At 38.6% G+C, this 20,247-nt stretch overlaps 1 long non-coding RNA gene across 1 annotated transcript; it reads left to right on the forward strand.

Moving 5' to 3' along the window:
* The first annotated feature begins 1,967 nt into the window (after positions 1-1,967).
* Positions 1,968-19,514, forward strand: LOC144375105 (uncharacterized). Its single transcript, XR_013434538.1, has 3 exons — positions 1,968-11,011; positions 11,523-11,596; positions 12,610-19,514. It is a non-coding gene; the product is annotated as an uncharacterized LOC144375105 (long non-coding RNA).
* The last annotated feature ends 733 nt before the right edge of the window (positions 19,515-20,247 follow it).

Below are 20,247 nucleotides of genomic sequence, written 5' to 3' on the forward strand. Positions count from 1 at the left end.
GTGTGAATTTTGTGTTTTGTTTCTAGTAGAAGTAACCCTATGCTGAAATAGAAAGAAATAGCTTCATCTGTGAGTGCCTTAGGAGCAATCTTCAATAATTTTTTAGTCAAATTACTTTGATACTGTACAGGGTTCATCCTTTACCTAGCCTGAATAGGATCCCCAATTTGGTGCCTTTAAGTTCAACAGTTCATTGTCAGGAACAGTTTGAAATTTTAAGTGTCACTTCATTATGGCTTATAGGTGTGAATGACAATGAAGCTGGAAATCAAACAGGGTTGGTACTAGCTGCTTGATACGTAACACACTCAATAGTTCTCTGCAAGCACTCTCTGCTTTTTTTCTAATGAATATAGGCCAAAGGAGAAGCATGCAAAAAAACTTTATCTGAGAGCACTTTAGGAGACAACAGGAAAATAAGCATGTAATGAATTACCTCCCGCAATTATATGGTCAGAAAACTGTGCATTTTTCATCTCTTAACTTGCCCAACTAGGCTTCACAACTCTGGGACCTCTATGATTAAAGGTTATCTAAACATGTTAGGGTTAAGATAACAGTTAGGGTTAGGGCTAGGTTTAGACCCAGTGTTAGGTTTAGAGTTAGTTTTGTTCAAATATTTTTGGATACTGGGCAGGATTCATCTTTTACCTAGCCTTACTATGTTTCCTAGGTTTTCACCTTCTTAGTTCAAGGTTCACTGTCAGGAACAGTTTTAGTTTAAAGGTTTCACCTAATTTGAACCTATACAGATAAATGGGAATGGAGCTAGAAATAAAACAGTGTTTGTAATAGCTGCTTGAATCTTCATACACTCAATCTGTTTTCTGTGGGCCATCTGTGGTTTCTTCCTTGTAAAAGTAGCTCTAAGCACAAGCATGCAATAACAACTATATCCAAGAGCACTTTATGAGAAATCAGAGAAATATGCATGTCTTGAACTACCTCCCCCCCAATTATTTGGTCAAATTTGTTTGATAATTCACAGGATTAATCTGCTAGCTTGCTGCCCTGGGTTCCCCAAGTTTGTGACTTGTATGATCAAAGCTCGATAAACAGGATAGGTTTAGGGTTATTGTTAGATTTAGAACGAGAGTTAGAACTAGTGTTAGGGTTAGAGTTATTTTTGTTTAAATTTCTTTGATACTGGGCAGGATTTTTCTTTCACCTAGCCTTATTATGTTCCCCAGTTTTGGGCCTTCTAGTTTCAATTTTTCACTCTCAGGAACTGTTTGTATTTTAAAGTTTCATTTCAATGTGTCCTATATATGTAAATGGAAATGGAGCTGGTAATCAAACAGGGTTGGTGCTAGCTGCTTGAAATTTCACACACTCAATCAGCTCTCTGTGGGAAATCTCTGGTTTCTTCCTAGTGAAAGTTTTCCAAAGCCATGGCAATGAAAAGAACATTACCCAAGAGCACTGTAGGAAAAAAATAGGGGAAATAGGCATGTATTGAAACACCTCCTCCAATTATTTTGTCAGATTTTTTTTTATACCTGGCAGGATTCATCTGCCCTTATAGGAACCCTGAGTTCTGGTCTTCTATGACCAAAGGTTCTCTAAAGAGGTTAGGGTTAGGTTTAAGGCTAGGGTTAGAATTAGTATTTGGGTTAGTTTTAGTTTTGTTCAAATTTCTTTGATACCAGGGAGGATTCATCCTTTACCTAGCCTTACTATATTCAACGTGTTTGGGCCTTGTAGGTTCATGGTTCAATGTCAGGAACAGTTTTTGTTTTAAGGTTTCACTTCATCTTGACTTATATGTGTAATTGGAAATGGAACTGTTAACAAACAGGATTGGTGTTAGCTGTTTGAAACTTCACACATTCAATCAGTTCTCTGTGGGTATGCTCTGATTTGATCCTTGTGAATGTAGCCCTATGCTGAAGCATGCAAAGCATAGGTTTAGGGTGAGGGCGATGTATAGGGCCAGCTTTAGTGTTAGGGTCAGAGTCAGTGTAAGGATTAGTTTTAGGGTAGCATTAGGACTCTATTTAGGGCTAAAGTTAGGGCTAGGTGTAGGGTTAGGATTAGGTTTTAGTTAAGGTTTAGGGTTAGGGCTAGTGTTAGGGCTAGATTTTGGATTAGTGTTAGAGTTAGGGCTAGTTTTAGGATGAGGTTTAGGATTAGTGTTAGGTTTAGATTTAGATTTAGGGTTAGATATAGGACTAGGGTTAGAGCTAGTTTAGGGTTCCGGAAGGGATAGGGTTAGAACTAGGGATGAGGCTAGGGAAAGAATTAGTTTTAGACTTAGTACCAGGCTTATGTTAGGGTTAGGATTACAGCTAAATTAGGGCTAGGATTAGGGCTAGGGTTAGTGTTAGGATTATCCCTAAGGGAAGGGCTAGGTTGAGAGTTAGCATTGGGGTCAAGGTTAAGTTTAGGGAAATGAGTGGTGTTATAGCTAAAATTAGGTCTAGGATGAGGTTTAGAATTATGATTATTGTTAGGGTTACTGTTCAGAGTAGGATTAAGGTAGGATTAGGTATTAGGTTATGACTAGTTCTAGTGAGTTACATTTAGTGTAAGTGTCAGGTTTAGAGCTAGGGATTTTATTAGTGTTAGAGTCAGGGTTGGCATTTGGTTTAGGTTAAAGTTTACCATTAAGGCTTTAGTTAGTGGTAGGTTTAGTTTTATGGTTAGGGTAATGGATATGGTTAGGTCTAGTTTTCAGTTAAGGTTTATGGTAAAAAATGGGTTATTTTTATTGATAGGGTTAAAATTAGCATTAGGGTTAGAGTTATGTTTAGTGTAATGGATAGGTTTAGAGCACAGGTTAGGTCTAGGTTATGATTTGGATTAAGTCTAGGATTGGGGTTAGTTTTAGGGATAGGGCTAGGTCTTGGTTTAGGGTAAGTATTAGGGCTAGGTTAAATGTAAGTTTCAGGGCTAGGGTCATGGTTAGAGTAAAGGTTAGTGTTTGAGCTAGGGTTAGAGCTAGGGTGAGGGTTAGGTTTAAGTTTAGGTCTAGGGTTATGTGTAAGGTTATGGTTTGGTTAATGGTTAGGGTTATGGCTATGGTTTTAATTAGGGTTAGGTTTTAGTTAGGGTAATGGATAATATTAGAATTAGTGTTAGAGTTAGGGTTAGGGAATGGGTTAGGGCCATTGTTAGGATTAAGTTTAGTGTAAGGCTTAATGTTTCAGCTAATGTTAGGGCTATTGATAGAGTTAGGTTTCATTTTAGGTATATGGTTACATTTATGTTTAAGGTTAGTTTTAGTTTTAGGGATAGGGTTATAATTAGGGTTAGGTTAAGAGTAATGGATAGGGTAGGAGCTAAAGTTTGGGCTAGGATTAAATTTTGGATCAGAGCTAGGATTAGGGTTAGAGTTCAGGATGAAGCTAGTATTATGTTTAGTGAAAGGGCTTTTCTTGAGCTCGGGTTAGATCTATGATTAAGGCTAGTTTTATGGTTAGGGTTAGGGCTAAGTCTAGTGTTAGATTTAGGGTTAGGGTGAGAGTGATGTTTAGAGGTAGGTTTAGGGTTAGGACAGGTTCAGGGTTAGTTTTAGTTTTTGGCTTAAAACTCAAATTAGGGCTAATGTTAGGGCTAGCTGTAGGGTTAAGTTTTGGATTAGGTTAAGGGTCAGAGTCAGGGCTATAGCTTGGTTTTGTATTAGGGCTAGGGCTAGAGTTAGGACTGGTTTTAGGATTAGCATTGGGGTTAGGGTTAGGGCTATTGTTAGGTTTAGGTTTAGATTTATGGTTAGGGTTAGATTTAGATTTAAGGTTAGATATAGGATTAGGGCTAGGGTTAAGAAAAGGTCTAGAGTTAGGCCTAGGGTTAGAGAAAGGGTTAGGGTTCAAGTAAGGGATAGGGTTAGAACTAGTTTTAGGGCAACGGTGAGAGTTAGACTTAGCCTTAGGGCAAGGTTAGGTTTAGGATTAGGGATACAGCTAAATTATGGCTAAGATTAGGGCTAGGGTTAGTGTTAGAGTTAGGCTCAGGTTTAGTGTTAGGGTTATGATTAAGGGTATGTTTAGGGCTAAGATAAGAGCTAGGGATTGTTTTAGGGTTAGGTCTAGCATTATGCCTAGGGCTAATGTCAGGTCTAGGGTTACTGCTAGGGATATTTTCAAGCTTAGGTTTTTGGATACGTCTAGTATAAGGGTTAGGTTTAGGGTAAGGGTCAGGTTTAGAGTTAGGGGAATTATTAGTGTCATTTTCAGTGTTAGGGTTTGGTTTAGGTTTGAGTTTTGGTTTAGTGCTTGAATTGGCATTAGGGTTAGGGTTATTGTAATAATAGGGTTAGATTTAGGTTTTAGGTTAGGTTTAGGATAATTGATAGCGTTGGGGTTAGTGATAGGGTTAGTGTTAGGCCTAGGGTTAGCATTAGGGTAAGGTTTATATTTAGGGCAATGGATACAGTTAGAGTTTAGTTTAGAGCTATGGTTATGGTTAGGATTAATTCTTGAGTTTGGGTTAATGTGAGGGTTAGATCTAGGGTCATGTTTAGGGTAATGTTTAGCATAAGGGTTAGGTTATGAGCTATGGTTAGGGCTGTAGCAAGGGTTAGGTAAAAGGTTAGGTCTAGGGATAGAATTACGGTATTTTTAGGGTTAGAGTTAGGGTTATGGCTAGCATTATCATTAGGGTTATGGTTAGGTTTAGTGTAATGGATACAGTTAGATTTAAGTTTAGGTTTAATTTTAGGGTTAAGTTTAAGGATGATTTTAGGGCTATGGTTATGTTTAGGCTTATGGTAACGATTAGGTTTTTAGCTAGGGTTAAGGTTATAGCAAGTGTTAGGTTTAGGGTAAGGTCTATCTTTAGTTTTCTGGTTAGTGTTAGGGTTATGTTTAGAGTTAAGGCAAGGGTTACTAATAGGTTTAGGGTTAGGTGTAGTGGATAATTTTAGGTTTAGAGCTAGGGTTAGAGCTAGGGTTAATTTTAGGATTAGGGCTAGGATTATGGTTAGATTTATGGATAGTTGTAGGGTTATGTTTATGGTAAGTGTTAGGCTTTGAGCTAGGGTTGGACTAAAGCTAGGTTTAAATTAGGATTAGGGCTAGAGGTAGGGTTAGGGTTATGCTTAGGGCAAGGTTCAGGCCTAGAATTAGTTCTAGGTTTTGTGTTAGTTTTAGGCCTAGGGTTAGTGCTGTGCGTAATGTAAGATCTAGGGATATGAGTAGGGCTAGTTTTAGGGTTAAGGTTATGGCTAGGTCTAGTTTTAGGTTTATATTTTTGGTTAGGATCAGGTTCAGAGTTCCATTTATTGTTAAATACTGGTCAATATTCAGGTTAGAGTTAGAGTTAGCATTATAGACAGAATTAGGACTAGGTTTAGGTCTAGGGGTAGGGGTAGTGTTTGGGTTAGTGTAAGGGTTATTGTTAGGGCTAGGACTAGGTTTTTGTTTAGGTCTAACGCTAGAGTTAAGGCTAGATTTAGGATTAGATTAGGTCTAAATCTAGTGGTAGAGTTAAGTTTAGGAATAAATATATCGGTAGTGCCAGTGTTAGAGTTTGGTCTAGGGTTAGGGTCAGGATTAGACCTCAGTTTACTGTTAGTGTCAGAATAAGGGTCAGGGTTAGCTTTAGAGTTTGGGATAGGATTAGAGCTAAAATGAGGGCTTGGGTTAGAACTATTAATAGGGTAAGGATTTTGGTTAGCCTAAGGATTAGGGACAGATCTAGAGTTACCATTAGGGTTAGGGTTTTGCTTAGGGTAAGGGATAAGGTTAAAGCTAGTGTTAGGGTTAGAGTTAGGGTTAGGGTTAAAGCTAGTTTTAGAGTTTGGATGAGGGCTTGTTTTTATTGTAGGGTTAGGGCTAGGGTTAGGGCATTAGCTAATGTTAGAACTAGGGTTAAATTTAGGGTTAGTTTTAGGGTTAGGGTTAGGAGTAGGTCTAGTTTTAGGTTTAGGTTTAAGGTTAGGGTGATATTTAGAGCTATGGTTAGTGTTAGGATATAAGTCAGGTTCCGGGTTAGGGTTAGGACTCAAATTAGTGATAGGGTTACTCTAAAGTTTTTGTTTAAGGTTACGATGGGGTCTAGAGCTAGGGTGAGCGTTAGGATATGAGTCTGTTCTGGGGTTAGATTTAAGGTTAGAGTTGGGAGTCGAATTTAGGGCTAGAGTTAGGTCTAGATGTAGTTTTAGAGTGGTTTAAGTTAAGGTTTATGGTTCGAGTCATTGCTCAGATTTGTTGTACTGCTAGGGTTAGGGTTTTGTTTTATGATTAACATTAGAGAAAGGGCTAGTATTAGTGTTAGGCTTAGGCTTAGGTTTAGGGTTAGATTTAGAGTTAGGGTTAGAAATAGGGTTAGGGCAAGAACTAAGGTTAGGGCAAGCATTAGTGCTAGGTTTAGAGCTAGGTTTTGAGTTACGGTAAGGAATAGTGTTAGAACTAGGGATAGGGTTAATGTGAGAGTTAGTTAGTCTTAGTTCTAGAATTAGGGTTAAATTTAATTTTAAGGTTACCGTAGGGCCAGTTTTAGGCTTTGCTCTATGCTTAGGTTCAGGTTTAGACCTAGGGTTACTGTGTGTGTCAGAGTAAGGTTCAGGGTTATCATTAGGTTTTTGGTTAAGATTAGAGCTAGAATGAGCGCTAGAGTCAGGACTATTAAAAGTATTCAGATTTTGGTTAGCCTAATAATTAGGAATAGTTCTAGGGTTACCATTTGGGTTAGAGTTATGCTTAGGGTGAGGGATAGAAATAGAGCTAGGTTTAGGGTTAGGTTTAGGGTTAAAGCTAGGTTTACAGCTTTAATTAGTGCAAGTTTTTGTTGTAGGGTTAGGGCTAGGGTTAGGGCAATGGCTAATGTAAAAACTAGGGTTACAGTTAGGGATATTTTTAGGGTTAGGGTTAAGGGTTAGTCTTGTGTTAGGGTTAGTTTTAAGGTTAGAGTGATATTAAGAGCTAGGGTTAGTGTTAGGATATAAATGAGGGTCAGAGTTAGGGTTAGGACTCGAATTAGGAATAGGATTACTTGCAGGTTTCAGTTTAAGGTTAGGATGGGTTCTAGAGCTAGGTTGAGCATTAGGAAATGAGTCTGTGTCATGGTTATTTTTAAGGTTAGATTTAGGAGTCGAATTTAGGGCTAGGGTTAAGTCTGGATGTAGTGTTAGGGTGGTTTAAATTAATGTTTAAGGTTATGGATATTGCTTGGTTCTGTTTTACTGCTAGGGTTAGGGTTAGTGCTAACTTTATGATTAGCGTTAGGGTTAAGGCTAGTGTTAGTGTTAGGCTTAAGCTTAGGTTTAGGGTTAGATTTAGATTTAGTGTTAGATCTAGGTTTAGGGTTAGGACTTAAGATAGGGCAAGGGTTAGGGCTAGGGTTAGATTATGGTATGTAATAGCGTTAGAACTAGGGATAGGGCTAGTGTGAGTTAGAGTTATTCTTAAGGCTTGGGTTAGGGAAATGGATAAATTAGGGCTAGGATTAGGGCTAAGGTTAGTGTTCAGCTTAAATATAGAGTAGGATTTGAGTTAGTATTAAGTATAGGCTAAAGGTTAATGTTATAGCTAGGTTAAGAGGTAGGGGGATATTTAGAAATAGGGTGGAGCTTTAGTTATGGTTAGGGTTATGATTAAGGCTAGGTTTAGTTCTAGGATGAGGGCTAGTGTTTGTTTTAGGGTTAGGGCTAAAATTTGGGGTATGACTGATTTCTGGTCTAGAATTATGTTTAAAGATAATTTTATGTTTAGGATTATGGCTACGTCTAGTGTAAGGGTTAGGTTTAGGGGTAGGGTCAGGTTTAGGGCTAGGGGTATTATTATGTACAAGGTCTGTGTTAAGCTTTGGGATAGATTAAGGTCTAAAGTTAGGGATTGAATTAGCATTAGGGTTGGGTTTAGAGTAATGATAGGGTTAGTATTAGGGTTCAGGTTAGGTTAAGGGATATGGATAGAAATAGGATTAGAGATAGCATTAGGTTTAGACCTAGGGTTAGCAATAGGGTTAGGGTTATGTTTATGGTAATGGATAGGGTTAGACTAGGGTTAGGGCTAGGGTTATGGATATGATTAGGGCTAGGATTATGGTTATGGCTTGGGTTTGGTTCAAAGCTCAGGATAGGGCTCAGATTATGCCTAGGTTTCAGGTTAAGTTAGTGCTATGGTTAGGGTTATGGCTAATGTAAGTACTAGAGTTACATTTAGGGCTAATTTTCGTGTTACGTTTAGGGCTAGGTTGAGTGTTAGGGTTATTTTTAAGGTCAGGATGATGTTTAGAGCTAGGTTTAATGTTAGTGTCAGAGTCAGGGTCAGAGTTATTTTTAGGGTTCGGCTTAAAATTCGAATTAAATCTAGGGTTCAGGGTAGGTGTAAGTTTAGGGTTTCATTTAGTTTAACAATAAGTGTTAGAGCTATGGCTCATTTTTGTTTTAGGCTAGGGGTAGGGTTAGGGCTAGTTTTAGGATTAGTGTTAGGCTTAGGGCTAGTGTTTGGGTTAGGCTTAGACTTCAGGTTAGGGTTAGATTTAGAGATAGGTGTTGATCTAAGGTTAGTGCTAGGGCTAAGGATATGGCAAGGGTTAGTTCAACAGTTATGGTTAGGTTTATGGATATGGTAAGGAATAGGGTTAGAACTAGTGATAGGGCTAGTGTGAGACTTAGAGTTCATCTTATGACTAGGGTTAGGGTTATGGTTAAAAATAGGGCTAAATTAGGGCTAGGGTTAGTGTTAGGTTTAGACCTAGGTTTAGGGTTAGAGTTTGGGTTACGTTTAGTTTAAAGGAATGGGTTATAGCAAGATTGAGGGCTTGGCAAGTGTTAATATTAAGTTTTGGGCCAGAGTTAGGGTTAAGGTTCTGATTAATGCTAGGGTTTAGGGCTAGGATGAGGGCTAGTGTTTGTATTAGTTTTAGGGCTAGTATTAGTTCTATGGCTTATGTCAGGCCTAGGGTTACAATTAATGATACAATTGTCTAGCGTTACACTTAGAGTTACAATTAGTAATATATTTAGTGTCAGTTTTAGAGTTAGTGTTATTATTAGGGTCAGAATGAAGGTTAGGGTTTGGGTTAGGTTATCATTTAAATTTAGGGCTCAAATTAGCATTAGATTTAGGGTTACAGTAATGACAGGGTTATATTTAGGGTTTAGTTGTGGTTTAGTGTAATGGGTAGGGTTAGGGTTAGGCCTAGTGTTAACATAAGGATCAGGGTTATTATTAGCATAATGGATAGAGTTAAACCTAAGTTTAGTGCTAGGGTTATGCATAGAATTAGGACTTTTGTTTGGGTTAGTGTTAGGTTTGAGTTAAGGGTTAAAGGTAGGATAAAGACTCTGATTAAGGCTAGGTTTTGGGTTAGGTTAGGGCTAGGTTTAAGACTATGGCTAATGTACAAACCAAGGTTATGATTAGCACTAGTTATAAGGTTAGGGTTAAGGCTAGGTCTAGTGTTAGGGTTAGATTTACGGTTAAAATGATTTTAGAGCTAGGTTTAGTGTTAGTGTCAGAGTCAGGGTCAGGGTTTTTTTCAGGTTAGGAATAAGATTAGAATTAGGGATTGAGTTAGGGATAAGGTTAGGACTAGGTGTAAAGTAGGGTTTGGTTTAGGTTAAGGGTTAGGATTAGGTCTATAACTCGGTTTTGTTTTAGGGCTAGGTCTAGGGTTATGGCTACGATTAGGTCTATGTTTAGGGTGATGGTAAGGGAAAAGGTTAGAACTCCCCTATAGGTCTAAGGTAAGAGTTACAGTTAGTCTTACGCCTACAGTTCTATTTGGAGTTAGGGATAGGGCTAAGTTAAGTGTGGGATTAGGGCAAATGTTAATGTTAGAGTTAGGCATAGGGTTAGGGCTAGGTTCAGAGTTAGGGTTGAGATTAGGGTTAGGTTTAGGATAAGGGATGAGTTTATACCTAGTTTTAGGAATAGGGTGAGGGTGAGAATTAGGGTTAGGGTTAGGGTTAGGGTTATGATGAAGGCGAGGATTATGTCTAGTATGTTGGTTAAGGTTTGTGTTAGGATTAGGAATAGGATTAGAGCTAGGGCTAATGTTAGGTCTATGGTTAGAGTTAGAGATAGTTTTAGGGTTATGTTTAAATCTAGGTCTATTGTAAGGGTTATGTTTATGTTTAGGTTCAGTTTTAGAGCTAGGGATATTATTAGGATCAGGATTATAATTTAGGTTAGGTTATGGTTAATGTTAAAATTAGCATTAGGTTTAGTGATAGGTTAACGATCGTTTTAGGTTTAGGGTTCAAGTTAGGTGTAGGGTAATGGATAGGGTTAGAGATGGGCATAGGATTAGGGTTTGGCCTAGGGTTAGCATAAGAGTTAGGGTTATCCTTATGGTAATGGATAGGGTTAGAGCTAGGTTAGGGCTAGGGTTATGATTAGGATTGGTTCTAAGTTTAGACTTAGGCTTAGTGTTAGAGCTATGGTTAGCGTTAGGGTGAGCTTTAGTGTTAAAGATAGGGTAGGGCTTGGATTAGGGCTAGGTTTTGAAGTAGGTTAGGGCTATGGGTAAATTTAGAACTTGTTATGATTAGGGTTTTTTTTAGGGTTAATGTTAGAGATAGATATAGTTTCAGGGTTAGGGTGATGTTTAGAGCTAGGGTTGGTGTTAGTGTCATGGTCAGTGTTCAGATTATGATTACGGTTAGAATTAAAGCCAGAATTAGGACTAGGGTTAGTGTTGAGAGCCATAGCCGAAGGGGCCCCAGCAAACTTTTAGATGCCAGCAAACTTCCAGCTGCCAGCTGATGATTGGCTCACAGCAGCCCCAGAAAACTTCAGCTGCCAACTGATTGACTCCTCTGTGGTGATGCTCATTGGGCTGTTTCCCCGTCTTTTCAGACCAAGGAGCTCCTCATTGGGGGACTTTTATGGCTCCGCCCATGTGACCCAGCCAATCGGTCTCAAGAGCAGGAGGAGTGGGGGAGGTTGAGAGGCTTGTGGGAAGCCAGTGGTGGCAGTTGGGCTCTGAGGGGATTCCTGAAAAGCTGTGTGGTGCGGTGTGTGTGTTCTAAAATTAAAGTTTGTTTCTTTTGACAAGTGGTTCCTGAATTGTGCCCAGCCAGACTGCAGCATTGGGTGGCCTGCAAGCAGAACGATTGAGGGTAAGTGATAGGGTAAACTGCTTGCCCCTGAGGGCAGGGCGAGAGGATGGGTTGCCATTTTAAGATTCTTCTTTTGTTTTGCTTCACTTTTGTTTTAAGTTGCCTGTCCCTAAAGATGTGTAAGATGGAAGAAAAAAACACTCACCACTGAGGAACAGATAGGGAGACAGGGCGTATGGACATTTCAGAAGGATAGAAAGGCTTATATAATGATTTTTTGTTGTTCCAATTTTGTTTCACTCTGTTTCAGTTTTGTTTGGCATTATCTTGTTGGGTTGTATTATAGTTATATTAGAAAAATTCAAGTAAAAGAGAAGGTCTCTCGAGCTAGTCAGGCAGAGAAAAAAATTCATGTAAAAGAGAAGGTCTCTTGAACTAGTCAGAGAAGAAAATTCAAGTAAAAAAGAAGGTCTTTCGAGCTAGTCATACAGAGGAAGAAAGTTTAGAGCAGAAAAATCCATCAGGGGAAAGTTACAACAGGAGACTGCTACTAACATCTTTCTATCACCAGAGAGCGTGAGTGTCCAAACTACAGTGCCAACTCTACAGAAGACTGCTACGAACACTTTTCTGTCACCAGAAGATGTAAGTTTCTAACCAAAAATGCCACCTTCATATGCTGGGAGGACCCCAACCCCCACAGTTGATAGATGGGATCCAGAGACAGGATCTCAAATATTAACATGGCCTGTATTTGAGAAGGCAGGAGGGCAGCAAATTCACCATGCTTTAAATTTCAAAACAGTGAAGCATCTAAAAGAGGCTGTAGCAACCTATGGTCCTCAACTACCCCTCACTGTAAGCATGGTCGAATCCATTAACAATTTGAACATGACGCCAGCAGATTGGGCTAATATGTGTAAAGCTGTGCGAAATGAAGGAAAATACCTGAGATGGAAAGTTGCCAATGAGAAATTTTACAAGGAGACGGCTAGGCAAAATGCAGCAGCTGGTTATCCTCAGAGAAATCTAGATATGTTGTTAGGAAAGGGACCTTATGAGGATCAGCAGCAACAAATTGCATATGATCCTGGTGGATATTGACAAATTGCTGCAGATGCGTTTAGGGCATGGAAGACTTTACAAGGACATGGAGGTTTACAAGGTAGATTATCTAAGGCAATACAAGGAGCTAATGAACCTTACGCTGAATTGGTAGATAGGCTTATTCAAACAGCTACTAGAGTTTTGGGGAATACAGAACAAGCAATGCCATTAATAAAACAACTGGCTTATGAGCAAGCGAATCATTGGTGCAGAGAAGTCATTAGACCGTTGAAACATGAAAATTTAGACACATATATTAAATTATGTAGAGACATTAATGATCAAGGGCAAGTCATGGCAGCTGCAGTATAAAAGGTTTTAGATGCCAGGCCAAAAGCATGCTACAATTGTGAACAAACAGGACATTTTAAAAGGAATTGCTGCATAGGAGGAGGGTTTAAAAAAACGAGGTATCAAAGGAATAGAATACCAGGTATTTGAATTTCTTTTTTTTTAAAGAGAGAGTGAGAGAGGGGAGAGAGAGAGAGAGAGAGAGAGAGAGAGAGAGAGAGAGAGAGAGAGAGAAATTTTTTTTAATGTTTATTTTGTAGTTCTCAGTGGACACAACATCTTTGTTGGTATGTGGTGCTGAGGATCGAACCCGGGCCGCATGCATGCCAGGCAAGCGCGCTACCACTTGAGCCACATCCCCAGCCCCGAATACCAGGTATTTGCCTACGATGCCATAGAGGGAAACATTGGGCTAATAAATGCCATTCTCAAAAAATAATGGAGAGTACTCCATTATCCAAAAACGAACAAGGACCAGGTGTCTATCCACAATATTGTAGAGAAAGGCATCTGGCTTCATTGCCAAAAAATGGACAGGGGGCCCAATGCTCTGGGGCCCAAGACCACAAACATACGGGGCACTGGAGGAACCCAGCAACCCCATCATTATAGTGCCCAGGACACATTGTCCATTGAATCCCTCACTAGACAAACCAGAGAAAGCACAAGATTAAACATCTGTGCCTCCACCAGAACAGTACTAACTCAAGAGATGACAGTTAGAATCATTCCCATAGGGGTAAAAGGACCTCTTCCCAAAGCAACAGTAGGCTTATTATTGTTACACAGTTCTTCTACTCTAAAAGGACTTATGATAAATTCTGGGGTAATTGATCGTGATTATGAAGGTGAAATAAAAATTATAGCCTGTTGTCCAAAGGGTATATCAGTAATTTCGCCAGTAGAGAGAATAGCACAGTTACTAATAATACCCAGCCTACATGATAAATTTTCCAGTCGTACTGTAGAAAGAGGTTCCAGGGGATTAGATTCCACAGATGTGGATTGGGCTATGCTTTCTTTACATTTAGACTCTCGCCCTGTGCTAAAACTAGATATTCAAGGACATAAATTTAATGGGTTACTAGATACAGGTGCAGACCTTAGCATCATCTCTCATCAAGAATGGCCAAAACATTTGCCATAACAACAAGCCACTCAAATGCTTTGAGGCCCTGGAGTGGTGACTAATCTCTATAGAAGTGCAATGGTATTAGATTGGAAGGATCCTGAAGGAAGTGAAGGAACTATACAGCGAAATGTATTGGATCATCTTCCCGTAAATTTATGAGGATGAGATGCCCTTGATCAATTAGAACTAAGTTTAACAAATAACATCAATCCAAATGTGCCCACTATTATGAGAAGACAAAGTTTTAGGAAAGGAAAAAGTTTAAAAGAACAAGAACAAGGTATAGCAGCACCAATACAAATAGATCAAGGAACGGACAGATATGGGTTGGATTTTCAGAAGGGGTAACTGAGACAATAAAAATTACTTGGAAATCAGAAAGACCAGCATGGGTTCCTCAGTGGCCCTTGACTAAAAAAAAGATACAAGTAGCCCATATACTGGTCAAACAACAATTAGCGGAAGGACATATACAACCATCTGTATCTCCCCATAATACTCCCATTTTTGTCATCAAAAAAAATCTGGTAAATGGATATTATTGCAAGATTTAAGAGCCATTAATAATGAGATGGTTATTATGAAACCTGCTCAATCAGGGATTCCCCAATTGTCTGCTTTGCCAAAAACCTGGTATGTTTTAGTTATAGATATTAAAGATTGTTTTTTTTTTCAATTCTAATTTATCCTGAGGATAGTCCACGTTTTGCATTTTTCTATCCCTGCACTGAATCATGAAGGTCCTGATCAGAGATATGAAAGGAAAGTACTCCCAAAAGGGATGGCTAACAGCCCAACTATGTGTCAAATTTATGTATACAAAGTAATCCAGCAACTTAAAAATCAAAATCCTGAACTACAAGTATTTTACTATATAGATGATGTATTATTAGCACATAAAAATAAAAACACATTGCTAGAATGATATGCCACACTTACAAACTTATTAAAAATTATAATCTAGAGATAGCAATAGATAAAGTCCAATTAAATTTTCCAATTAATTATTCAGGAGTTCTATTATCCTCAACCATGGTCCATCAAGCAAAAACTCACATACAAGTAGATCAACTCAAATCACTTAACGAATTTCAAAAGTTATTAGGAGACATAAATTGGATAAGGCCTTATCTAGGTATACCAAAAGGAGAGTTGGGAACTTTATTTGATATCCTAAAGGTCCATCAGACCCAAATTCACCCCGAATGTTAACATCTGAAGCAAGAAAGGCATTAAAAATCATTGAAACATATATTGAAAATATGCAATTGGATAAAATTGATATGTTTGCCTTTATTATTTATTGTACTACCAACAAAAAATATTCCTACAGGAGTATTTTGTCAAGGAGGATCATTATTATAAATACATTTATCTTATTCTCCTAACAATATTCTTACTAGGTATCCTGAGGCTGTAGAACAATTAATACTCAAAGGAATAAAATCAGCAAAGGGAGTGTTTGGAATTTCTCCCAATAAAATTATTACTCCATATACTATGGATCAAATTGATGAGTTAGCTAATGAGTTAAATACTTGGGCAATAATCATGTGCAAATCTAATGTTTCATTTGATAACCACTATCACCTAATCCTTTATTGTCCTTTGGTCTTTGCATCCTGTAATTTTTTCAAAAATGACAAGAAACACACCTATCACGAATGATCCAAATATATTCACTGATGGGTCAAATAATGTTACAGCAGCAATAGATACACCTGATCAAACTTTTACATTTTTAGTACCCAAACAATGAGATCAAATGGTAAAGCTTAATGCAGTATTACAAGCTTTTGTGATGTTTAAAGATTCTGTATATTTTTGCTTTCTGATAATCAGTATATAGTTAATGCTATAGTTTCCCTTGAAGATGCTCGTAGGATTTCCCCTTCCTCTACTGTTTTCTCTTTGCTTTCCACTATACAAAGTCTAATCTGAAAAAGAAAAGATCCATTCTTTATAGGACATATCAGGACACATACAGGATTGCCTGGAGCCCTTAGTTTGAGCAATGATTTAGCAGATAAACTACACATGACATACATATTTTCTCTACATTAGAAGAAGAAACAAATTTTCATAAAATTGTATGTCAATGGTAATAATTTACAAAAGCATTTAAAAATAACTAAGGAACAAGCCAGACAAGTAATAAAATAATCTCAAAATTGTGTGACCTTTTTATGACAAGTTAATCTTGGAGTCAATCCTAGAGGACTGATACCTAACCATATTTGGCAGATGGACGTCACACACTTGCCAGAATTTGGAAAATTAATATATTTGCATATTACAGTTTATACTTCTTCTGGATTTTTTATAAGCTCCCTTCATGCCGAAGAAAAAACTAAAGATATTACAGCTCAGTGCTTACAAAATTTTGCCACTGTAGGCCGTCCAAAACAGTTAACAGCAGATAATGCCCCTGGTTATACTTCTACCTCTTTTTAAAAATTTTGCTCATCATTTGCCATCACTCATATAACAGGAATCCCATACAATCCACAGGGACAAGGCATAGTTGAAAGAGCTCATCAAACTATTAAAATGTACTTATTAAAGCAAAAAGAAGAGATTGGGTAGGGGTATATATCCCTCAAAGATAACCTTAAAATAACCCATTTTACTCTAAACTTTTAAAATTTGGATTCATCAGACTTAGTGCTGCAGAAAGGCACATGTGTCCAAAATATGCACATAAGCCCAAGATACTTTAGAAGGATATTCTAACAGGACAATAGAAAGGTCCTGACCCAGTGATTGTCTGGAGTCGGGGGTCTGTTTGTGTGTTTCCACAGGTAGAACAGCAGCCAATTTGCATTCTAGAGAGATTAACTAAAGCGATTTCTACAGATCAAAAAGAAGATGATTTGTCTCAAATCCATAACAGCTGATATCCAAAACTGCAGTTTGGCTATTCTTAATTCTGAAATGGAACCAGGATGCTTTTTTTCAATATCTATTTTATTATTACAGTTTTCAATATCATGAAGTTCTGTTTTGTTTTTTGAGCTCATACAGACCTAGGTTAATGTTTTGCTGATCAGTTCTATTTTTTGATTATAGAATTTTTAAACATTTCAATGGGTATTTTACCTGTAAAAGTTATAAGGCGTTTAGTATTATGTTATGTGTTGTATGTATTATATTATTTGTGAACACTTGTGTTTTATGCTGTATGTTTGTATGTACTTATGTCCATATATCACATATGATGAGCGCTCAAGAAAAAATGGATCCAAATATTTTTTTTATTCATGTGATTTAAATGGTTTAATTTAAATTGGGTAAACAGCTGTTGAGGTTTGTTTTGATATGTGAAAAAAAGGAGGTTAACAGATCTGTTTGTTTACTTTCACCTTTCCTTTTTATTATATTTAATAATCTGTTCAAGATAATGTAAATGGTTCAGAAAATTGTTTTCTTTTAGTGCCTTTTGGAATGTTACATATTTTTTCTTTAGCCATTATTGCCAGAATTCCTATCTTCACCCCACTGCCGGTGAAGACAATGATAAAACCAATCTACAACTTCTGCAATAGCTATCACTGAACTGCTTGCAGAATTTGCCTGCAGTATGTATCACTTGTATGCATTGTGAACTCACTTGTATGCATTGTGAACTATCTGTGCAGCGACTTGTGGTAGTGTTGGGGTATTTTTGCTGATGATGTCATTGGTGGAACAATTTTTCCAAAAGGATCCATCACTGAACTGTTTGCAGAACTTGCCTGGACTATGTATCACTTGTATGCATTGTGAACTCACTTGTGTGCAGTGACTTGTGATAGTGTTGGAGTTTTATTGCTGATGGTGTCATCAGTGGTACAATTTTTCCAAAAGGAGCCACCAATTCACTTGATGTATCTTCCTCCCTTCTGCTTGTGATGGTTGTTCAGCTACAATTTGGGGGCAAACATAGATGAGGCAAAGAACCTCACCCCCTGCTGGTACAAAGACCTATCCACAGGTGTAGCTGTATGCTGGACCAGTAGTCAATGACGGGTAAGATCCAATTGCAATGGTACCAACCTAAGACAGGAGGCTGACGCCTTGAGTCAGCTCACCCAATAGCGTGTAAGGACCAAATGTAGTATTGGACAACCTAAGGCAGGCACGGTCCCTAAGCCACATGCTTGTTGTTTAAACAGAGTAGGGGAGATGTTGAGAGCCACAGCTGAAGGGGCCCCAGAAAACGTCCAGCTGCCAGCAAACTTCCAGCTGCCAGCTGATGATTGGCTCACGGTGGCCCCAGCAAACTTTTAGCTGCCAACTGATTGGCTCCTCTGCAGTGATGATCATTGGGTTGTTTCCCCGCCCTTTCAGACCAAGGAGCTGCTCATTGGGGGACTTTTTTGGCTCTGCCGACTCGACCCAGCCAATCGGCCTCAAGAGCAGGAGGAGTGTGGGAGGTTGAGAGGCTTGTGGGAAGCAGGTGGTGGCAGTTGGGCTCTGAGGGGATTCCTGAAGAGCTACGTGGTGTGGTGTGTGTGTTCTAAAAATAAAGTTTGTTTCTTTTGACAAGTGACTCCTGAATTGTGTCCAGCCAGATTGCGGCAGGTTAGGCCTAGGGAAAGAGTTAGTGTTTGGCTTAGGCTAAAGGTTATTATTAGGGCTAGGTTTAGGATTTTGTTTATGTCATGGGCTAGAGTTATGGCTAGATTTAGAATTAGGTTTAGGTCTAGGGCTAGTTTTAGAGTTTGGTTTAGCGTTAGGTTCAGGATTAGACATATGATTAGTGTTAGGGTCAGAATATGGGTCAGGGTTAGGGTTAGGGTTTGGGGTATGGTTAGAGCTAAAATGAGGGCTATAGTTAGGACTAGTAATAGGATTAGGGTTTGGGTTATGTTAAGGATTAGAGTTAGAATTAGGATCTGAATTAGTGTTAGGGTTTGGCTTAGGGTAAGGGATAGAGTTAGGACTAGGGTTAGGGCTAGGGTTAGGGTTAGAGCTAGGTTTAGGGCTCAGATTAGGGCTAGTTTTTATGTTAGGATTAGGGCTAGGGTTAGAGTAACAGGTAATGTAATAACTAGGGTTACAATTAGGGTTAATTTTAGAGTTATGGTTAGGGGTTAGACCTCTAGTGTTAGGATTAGGTTTAAGGTTAGGGTGATATTTTGAGCTAGTGTTAGTTTTAGGTTAGTAGTTAGGGTCAGGGTTAGTTTTAAGGTTAAGGTTAGAACTCAAATTACAGTCAGGGTTACTGTAAGTGTTTGGTTTAAGGTTAGGATGGTGTTTAGAGCTAGGGTGAGTGTTAGGTTATGAGTCAGAGTCAGGGTTAGTATTAAGGTTAAGGTTAGGATTCAAATTAGGTCTAGGGTTAGGTCTACGTGTAGTATTAGGATTTGCTTTAAGTTAAGGTTTAGTATTAGGGCTATTGTTTGCTTTTGATTTACTGCTAGGGTCAGGGTTAGGGCTAGTTTTATAAGTAGCATTAGGGTTAGGCAAGTTTTATGGCTAGGATTAGAGGTAGGATTAGAGTTTCTGTAATGGATAGGGTTAGAACGAGGGATAGGGCTAGTGTTAAAGTTAGAGTTTTGCTTAGGGCTGGGGTTAGGGTTAGGTATAGGGTTAATTTAGGGCTAGAATTAGGGCTAGGGTTCTTGTCCAGCTTAGGCCTAGCATTAGGTTTAGGGTTAGGGTTAAGTTTAGGGTAAGGATTGGCATTATAGCTAGGTTTAGAGATAGGGTGAGGGTTAGAATTAGGGTTAGGCCTATTGTTAGAGTTAGGGTTATGATTAAGGCTGGTTTTAGAGCTAGGATGAGGGCTAGGAGTAATATCACGTCTAGGTTTATGGTTAATGATAGATTTAGGGTTAGTTTAATGGATACAGGTAGTGTAAGGGTTATGTTTAGTTTTAGGTCAGGTTGAGAGCTAGGGGTATTATTAAGGTCAGAGCCTTGGTTAGTGTTTGGGATACGCTATGGTTTAAATTTAGGGTTCGAATTAGCATTAAGGTTAGTGTTAGGGTAATGATAGGGTGAGGTTTATGGTTTGGGTTTTTGTTTAGAGTAATGGATAGGGTTAGGATTAGGGATAGGGTTAGGTTTATGCCTAGGGTTAGCATTAGTGTTAGGGTTATAGTCATGGCGATAGATAGGGTTAGAGCTAGGGTTAGGGCTAGCGTTAGGGTTAGTGTTAGGTTTAAATCTTGGGTTAGGGCTTGAATTAGAGCTAGGTTTTGTCTTAAGTTAGTGTTAGGGTTAGGGTTATGGCGAATGTAAGTACAAGGTTTACATTTAATGCTAAATTTATGTTTATGGTTGGGGCTAGGTCTAGTGTTAAGTTTAGGTTTAGAGTTAGGGTGATCTTTAGAGGTAGGGTTAGTGTTATGTTCAGATTCAGGGTCAGGGTTAGTTTTTGGTTCAGCTTAAAACTCGAATTAGGGCTAAATTTAGGGTTAGGCTTAGGGTTTGGTTTAGATTAAGGGTTTAGGTTTAGGGCTATGTCTGGAATTTGTTTTAGGTCTAGGGCTATGATTAGGGCTACTTTTAGGATTATTAATAGGGTTAGGGCTAGTGTTAGGTTTAAGTTTAGGATTAGGGTTAAAGTTAGATTTAGAGTTAGAGTTAGATCTAGGTTAGGGCTAGGGCTAAGGATAGGGCTAGGCTTAGGGCTAGGATTATTGTTCCAGTCATGGATAGGGTTAGAACTAGGGATGGGGAAATGGTGAGGGTTAGAGTTAATCTTAGGGCTAGGGTTAGGGCTAAAATTAGGGATAGACGTAAATTAGGGGTAAGATTAGGGCTAGGGTAAGTGTTA

The sequence above is a fragment of the Ictidomys tridecemlineatus genome, chromosome 2 (assembly GCF_052094955.1).
Source record: "Ictidomys tridecemlineatus isolate mIctTri1 chromosome 2, mIctTri1.hap1, whole genome shotgun sequence".
Taxonomy (NCBI): domain Eukaryota; kingdom Metazoa; phylum Chordata; class Mammalia; order Rodentia; family Sciuridae; genus Ictidomys; species Ictidomys tridecemlineatus.